The following is an 8,252-nucleotide window of genomic DNA, read 5'->3' as shown; positions in this document are numbered from 1 at the left end:
GCCGAATTGGGTTATCTGCAGGAAATTGCAGTAATTAAATTAAAAGTATGAAAATTACGATTTTATATTTAAAATGCATTTAATCTATTAACAACTTTCAGTAGTTAATAATAGAAATATGAAATTTATTTATTTATTTTTGTATTCTAATATTAAATACAATAGACCAATTTATTCGATGAGCTTAAGTCATTATGAGATAATCGAACACAGATTAAAATTTGTAAAATGCCAAGAAAATCTGGTTGGTGACAAATCTAATTGGAAACAAGAGGATTACAGACCTTCAAAAAGACTAATTGTAATAAACAAAAAAATTCAATCTTAATTTTATTTTAATAATACCAGTTTGCTTTTTTACAATACAGAAACATAAGTGGAAACGAAAGCGATTTGTCAACTGCACCGTTGTGCTGTAAGCTTAAAAAGTATCATTGGCAGTATTTCCGTTAAAAAAGTTATTACAGTTTTACTAAATGACATCTTATTCCACGTATTTTTTTATTTTTAAATTTTTTTTTTATTAAAATGATCACCGTAATACACTTATTATGTTCGTACTTTTAAAAATAATGTCACTAATTATAACTGTAGGGAATTGTATTTACTTACATAATTTATTTATATATCTTACTACTTTGAATAATTTGGTTTGTATTGAAACGTTGAAATTTGTCGGTTTTGCCAACTCCTGTGCTGGTATTACTTCAAAGTTCATCAACTTTTATTTAAATCAAATCAAATACTTATGCGAATCAATATTTCGATTATAATTTTTTCTCAAATTCTGCTTATTGCATCTAACGAAGAAAATAGAGTATGTTAGGATTTCATTTTATCTACTATGTCATTACCGCACTATGGTTATTTAACCGAGTTTAATTTTGTGCAACAACGTGCAATGTTTAAGGAAATTACTAGGATTTCTCATTTCCCGGTCCTTTGCTTGTCCCGGAATTTCGAGAAAAAAGCGATCTGTTTCTCGGGATATAATTCATTACTTTTATGATATAAAATAAATCTCGAAATCGAATGATATAATTATTTTTCATTTTTAAGTAATTTAATACGTCCTGCAAAATCCAAAATAATAATATTAATAATGCTGTGTAAAATATGTATTAAAAATTACTTTAGAATTATGCAGAGACTTTCAGAAACAGAAAAAATTTATTAAAGTTTGTTGGAAACTGTTAACAAATACAAATGCCTTTGAATTGAGTTTAAAATTTAAAGAAAAAAATGAACTTAGATCAAACTTCTAACTTAGAAAGTAATTTTCGTTTTTGAAATAAAACATAACACAATATACAGCGTGTCCAAGAAAGATCTTTATCATTCTAAACATTAATAACAAAAATACTAACAGGTGAGATGCAATGCAGTTTGCTGCAAAAGAATGAAGAAATCTAAGAGTTTTTGTATAGTACAGTACCTTCAACCACGGATCAAATAATTCCCAGAAATTTTTCGGGGAGTGGTTCGTTCGGATATGTCGGGCCCCGTCCCTCACCACCCGGCCGCCCCATTGTGGGACTGGCCGAACCCATAATGGGCTTGCAAAAAGAGGCCCTCTTAGTGCCCACAGGGAGGAAAGAGTTAAAAAAAATAAAGTACCTTCAACCTTCAATGTACAGTACTTGAGCTCCGTTAGTAGCACGAACAATGTCGAGTCTGTACTCGATTTCCCTCCAAGTATTTTTAACATTTGCGGTGTAACAGTGAGGATTGCTAATTGTATCCTTACCTTTAAAACGGATATATCAGAAACAGGTGTTTGATAAACAGTGTCTTTAACATAACAAAAAAAAAAAAAAAAAAAAAAGAAATCCAGTGGAATTATGTCGGGTGATCGCGGGGGTCAAGGTATGGGTCCTCCACGACCAATCAATCCATCTACCTCAGGCAATTGATACCAGAAAAAACTCTTAGATTTCTTCATTCTTTTGCAGCAAACTGCATTTCATTTCACCTGTTAGTATTTTTGTTATTNATCTTTATTTAAAACTAACTTAAAAGCAGATGGAGGTTCTACCAGTTTTTGCTGGGTATAAGCCGAATTGGGTTATCTGCAGGAAATTGCAGTAATTAAATTAAAAGTATGAAAATTATGATTTTATATTTAAAATGCATTTAATCTATTAACAACTTTCAGTAGTTAATAATAGAAATATGAAATTTATTTATTTATTTTTGTATTCTAATATTAAATACAATAGACCAATTTATTCAGCGTAGGCAGTACTTACCGGTATTGTAAAAAAAAATTCGAATGACAATGGAAATATTTGGGTAAATATCTTTCAAGTTATTTTCTGTTATGTATTGGAGCAGCTGATTCACATTTTTAATGAAGTTGGGTAAATTTGGGATCATTGTAATTCTTCATATAATTCGTAAGGTTGGAAGTCACTGCTCTCGCCCACTCGCAGGACTGAGTGTAAATCTTGACAGTTTTTTAATATTTGCTCTTTTGGAATACTTTTTAACTTGCTTAGAGCATAGAGAAAACCAAAATTTTCAAAATGTTGATTTAAAGACATAAATCTCGAATCCATATTGCTTATTATAGAATCAATCATGGTGTTAAAAAAATCTGTTTCATACCTACTTTTGGGAGACTGTATAGGTTGATCGCTGCCTTCGTAATCGAACCAGTGGCGTAGCGTGGGTGTCAGCCGCCCTGGGCAGAGGAAAATTTCGTTGCTCCCTTATTTAGGTATCTCAATTTAAAAGACTAAAATTCAGTTTCGTCACAGAATAAGTAATGAAAAATTTCGTGCTAGTGTTGCCATCTTTTTAAAATCGCCGATCCGGAAGGTAGGTGAGGTTTGTTCAAACAGAAGTTCCTGACGCATGCGTATATCATTTTGCAATGCGAAGAATAATGTGCAGTGCATGCTGGTTCTAAATCAGTTAGAGTTAGAGACTAGGGAGACTTGGGTAGGAGTAACGTAAGTAATCTAGATGACTTAGCCCTATTGGATATTGGATGTGTATATGAGTACGTATGATTCGTACAAGCAAAAAAAAAAAAAAAGGTCGACAGGTTGCGCACGATATCCCCGGATGGCGAGTCGGATGGTAATAATGTGAGTTATAATAATAAATAATAGTTAAAAGAAAATGTGAGAATATGGAGTGAGGGAATATTTTTAATAGAAATATTATAATAATATTTTCTAAGTAATTTGAAATTTATCTTGATAGAGGAATTGCCAATCTCTGAAAAGGAAGACACTTTTTCTGAGTCAAGGAAAATGATGGTTTTATTCCTCCTAAATTGATAGTTCGAGTGCAAGTATCTCACTCGATTATCCGCAAGACCTACCAATTCATGTCGATGATGCAATTGGATGAAACGTTAGTATAAAGGGTAAAAGGTCATCTTTTTCAATTCTCTTGTCTGACATTTGCACTGACGTCAAACATTTTTAATCACCCCTCCCGTTTTGGCGAACATACCGACAGTCCATTGCAGTTCTCAACCTCCAGTTGTTCCCAAGAACTACTCGACATTCTACTTCAGTTATGTATGGACTATAGTAGGCTATAGGTAATATGACTATTTTACGTAAACTCTCTCTCAGGATAGAATTTGACAGAAAACTCCACTGTCATCCCACATTTCCGAGGAACGTTCGAACTAGATATAGCTCCCAAAGTTACGCTTATTTAAGTTTATTCTATAGCCATTCGGAGAATAAAAATAAAATCGCGAGTTAGGACGCGGAATAGTTTATCCTCTCTGGTGTCAGGAGTCCTACCGATGCAGTCAGAGGAAGTTAGAGTATTTACGTACTCAATAACTTCGAAGACTGCTTAAACAGCATCCTGTATGTGAAACCGGAACCTCCCTTGACTCACAGAGAAGAGAAAGAAAAAAATAATAAAAAATAAAAAAAACAAAATTAAGCAAACTTCAAAGATTTCTAACAATCTCCTCAAGTTGTGACAATAGAAAATATCATAATTATTTTATTTTTCTTTAGACCTACACATTCTGTTAAATAAAAGTCGGTATAAAACTTTTAATCGAATTGATAGTGAAAACTAAATTATAACTGCCACAAATTATAATTGAAATATTTTAATATAGAAGAAATAACAACAAATACGTTAAATATAAGTTGATCTCGATATTTATTGCTTTTTTTAAAAAAATTTTTTGTTTTATTTTAGTCTCCAATTGATGTAAGTAAGATTACAAACTATTGATTTCAATAAATTTATTTTACCGTAATTTCCTGTATAAAACTCGTGAATTATCTTTATTTAAAACTAACTTAAAAGCAGATGGAGGTTCTACCAGTTTTTGCTGGGTATAAGCCGAATTGGGTTATCTGCAGGAAATTGCAGTAATTAAATTAAAAGTATGAAAATTACGATTTTATATTTAAAATGCATTTAATCTATTAACAACTTTCAGTAGTTAATAATAGAAATATGAAATTTATTTATTTATTTTTGTATTCTAATATTAAATACAATAGACCAATTTATTCGATGAGCTTAAGTCATTATGAGATAATCGAACACAGATTAAAATTTGTAAAATGCCAAGAAAATCTGGTTGGTGACAAATCTAATTGGAAACAAGAGGATTACAGACCTTCAAAAAGACTAATTGTAATAAACAAAAAAATTCAATCTTAATTTTATTTTAATAATACCAGTTTGCTTTTTTACAATACAGAAACATAAGTGGAAACGAAAGCGATTTGTCAACTGCACCGTTGTGCTGTAAGCTTAAAAAGTATCATTGGCAGTATTTCCGTTAAAAAAGTTATTACAGTTTTACTAAATGACATCTTATTCCACGTATTTTTTTATTTTTAAATTTTTTTTTTATTAAAATGATCACCGTAATACACTTATTATGTTCGTACTTTTAAAAATAATGTCACTAATTATAACTGTAGGGAATTGTATTTACTTACATAATTTATTTATATATCTTACTACTTTGAATAATTTGGTTTGTATTGAAACGTTGAAATTTGTCGGTTTTGCCAACTCCTGTGCTGGTATTACTTCAAAGTTCATCAACTTTTATTTAAATCAAATCAAATACTTATGCGAATCAATATTTCGATTATAATTTTTTCTCAAATTCTGCTTATTGCATCTAACGAAGAAAATAGAGTATGTTAGGATTTCATTTTATCTACTATGTCATTACCGCACTATGGTTATTTAACCGAGTTTAATTTTGTGCAACAACGTGCAATGTTTAAGGAAATTACTAGGATTTCTCATTTCCCGGTCCTTTGCTTGTCCCGGAATTTCGAGAAAAAAGCGATCTGTTTCTCGGGATATAATTCATTACTTTTATGATATAAAATAAATCTCGAAATCGAATGATATAATTATTTTTCATTTTTTAAGTAATTTAATACGTCCTGCAACTTCCAAAATAACAATATTAATGTTGTGTAAAATATGTATTAAAAATTATCTTTGAGTTACGTAGAAATTTTCACAAATAGAAACAGTTTATTAAAGTTTGTTGGAAACTGCTTACAACAAAAATGCCTTAAATTGAGTTGAAAATTTAAAGAAATAAAAAAGAACTTAGATCAAACTTCTAAGTTAGATTTTTAAATTAGTTTTAAATAAAACCTATTATAAAAATTTACAATAATAATATTAAGATTTTAAAAAGCAAAGATGGTCAATACTCCGATTACTAAATTTGATTTTTATTTTAGTCCTGCTCCCTTTTCGATTTAATTGATGTGGGTAGAATCGTCTTTAATTCATTTAAGAGAAGACGAATGTTATGTGTTTTTTCACTCATAGACTGGAAAATTTCTAGTTTGTTTTCGAGACGCGTTGCAGTACTTCTTTTGCCGTCTAGTATTCTTGATTTGTCTGTCTCGGCTTTTTAATAGAGGCATCGAGCTTATAGCCCGATAATTCGGCAGTTCGTTTGGCTTCAATAATCAGGTTTATAAAGAAAAACTTCATACTTCGTAGTCGTTTATATCCTTGCCCAATTTACACTACTTGGCTTAATGCAGTTATTGAAGCTACTGGGCGTAGTTAAAAATTAAGACAGCATCGACGCAATTATTCCAGATATTACAGGTTCCGACAAGTAAAGAATTTTCAGTTTTGCCACAAATAGGCTACATATTGATTATTAACAATCTGTTACATGCCATAACAAGCAAAAATTACAAAACTAATAAGCGGACTTAAAATTAATAAATACAAATGTATTCTGGCAGTTTATGAGTTAATTATACTTTCTATTTGCAAAATTTCCCAAACCTTAACACACACACAAAAAAGTGAACATTTAAGAAATTTGCGGGATTTCCTGGGTTAAAAAACAGCCGGAATTCCGTTAGAGAAGCCCTAATTAACTTCAACTTACTGATCAAGTATTTAATTTGAATGATTAAAAACTATTAAAAAATGTTTACAAATTTTAATTAATTTAACTTTTTAGTTTATGAGCGATTAATATCCCTAACAATCAAATTAATCTGATTATAAGGAATTATTTTGTTTAATGGGAAATCTGCTGCTGTTCATTTGATAAAACTTTCCTATCCAATGTTCATAATTAGTCTCCTTTTAAGACTTTTCACGGCAGCTTTAAGACCCTGCTTTTATACTGCATATGCACAGTTGAAAAATCTATCAAGTGATTATTTTTATGCGATTTATTTGACCGGATATAGTTAGCTCTAAATTTAACAGATCCCGATTTAAAGGACTTCAAATATAACGAACAAAAATTTCTGTCTTACCGGTAAAATTTAAAACCATTTTGCTTTAATTAAAAGTCATTCTTTAATACTTTTACTTTCCCGGATCTTTTATATATAATGGAGAGAAAGTATGGCGATCGGTCAAAAAATAATCCTTTCCAAGACTTTATATTTTTGTATACAGGAGACCTTGAAACGTCGAGAAATGCAAATAAAATTAATAATTTCTGTATGCATGAATATTACTGTGTGTGAGATGGCACGATTTTGTTCACCCTGTTTGAAGCTTAATAACTCCTGTGCTTTTTGTCGAAAATTTCTGAAATTTTGCAGGGAGGTTTGTTTATTAGGGAAATTGATGCTATTGAATTTTAGTGGTTAAAGGCAATGTTCCCTCTAAGCTGCGCGGCTGCGCGGTCGCGCACTGCTCAAATTGTTGCCGCACACGAGAATTTATGTGCCGCACAGACGAGCATGCACATCTATTTGAATTGTTTACTTATTTCTCACTCTGGAACATGATAATTGCTGCGTATATTTCGATTAAATACATTAAATCATTGACAAAAGATAATATTTCGTATAAAAGTATGTTTTAAAATGAATTTTAATCTCTACTTTATAATTAATTATTTTAAATTTTTTAGAAAAAAAAAATAAGATTTTATTTAGGCCTATATATATAGGGGAGACCGAGGCAAGTTCGTCTTCTCAATTTTCTCAGGAATAAAATAAAAGGAGACTCTGGCTTTAGGTTAGGCAGTTGAGTTTTATTGGTGGCTTGTTGAGTGCAGTGTTTGTATCATTTCTACTTATGTAATCATTTACCATAATCCTTAAACCTTTATCACCATAATATTTGTGGTATTATGGTGATAAAGGTTTAAGGAGGGTCGAGCATATATATATATGCTCAGAAAAATTTTTTGCTCAGAATCTGCTCAGTAAATTTTTTTTTGCTCAGAGAAGTATATGTTCCGCTCATCGACAAAAAAATTAGAGGGAACATTGGATAAAGGTCGAGAGGTGGTGAGATTGTGTGGTGTGTATCGTATCTCGAGTGGGGTCGGATTTAATGACGATTTTATTTGTTATTATCATTTAGTTTTTATGCTGATAATCTATAAAATAATATATGGGAGAAAAATAATGACTATAGTTTTTATTGTAGTTGTTCAAATAAGAAAAAGTATATTGGGGAAACCAAGAGAACGTTTTAGTGAAAGAAGGTTAGGAGAACATGTAAGGCCAATTAAAACTAATTTGTATTTTGTCATTCAATCCTACTGATGTTTAGATCTAACATTAAGCAGGCAAACACGAACAGTAACAAAAAAGAACTTTATTAGAAAAGGTTAGAACTGTCACAGACATCCTCGGGCAACACCCGGACAAAATCCAACGAACTTTCGCGCCTTTTCTTTTTTGACGTTGCCAGCCACTCTTGTTGGCAAGTGTTGCCAGACAGAGTTCGTGATCTTGGCAAGTGTTGCCAGACAGTGTTCAGGATCTCTGGCGCTGGCGGCCACA

The sequence above is a fragment of the Centruroides sculpturatus genome, unplaced genomic scaffold (genome assembly GCF_000671375.1).
Source record: "Centruroides sculpturatus isolate CEXI.00-Female unplaced genomic scaffold, Cexi_2.0 scaffold477, whole genome shotgun sequence".
NCBI lineage: Eukaryota > Metazoa > Arthropoda > Arachnida > Scorpiones > Buthidae > Centruroides > Centruroides sculpturatus.
This window is presented reverse-complemented; position numbering follows the sequence as displayed.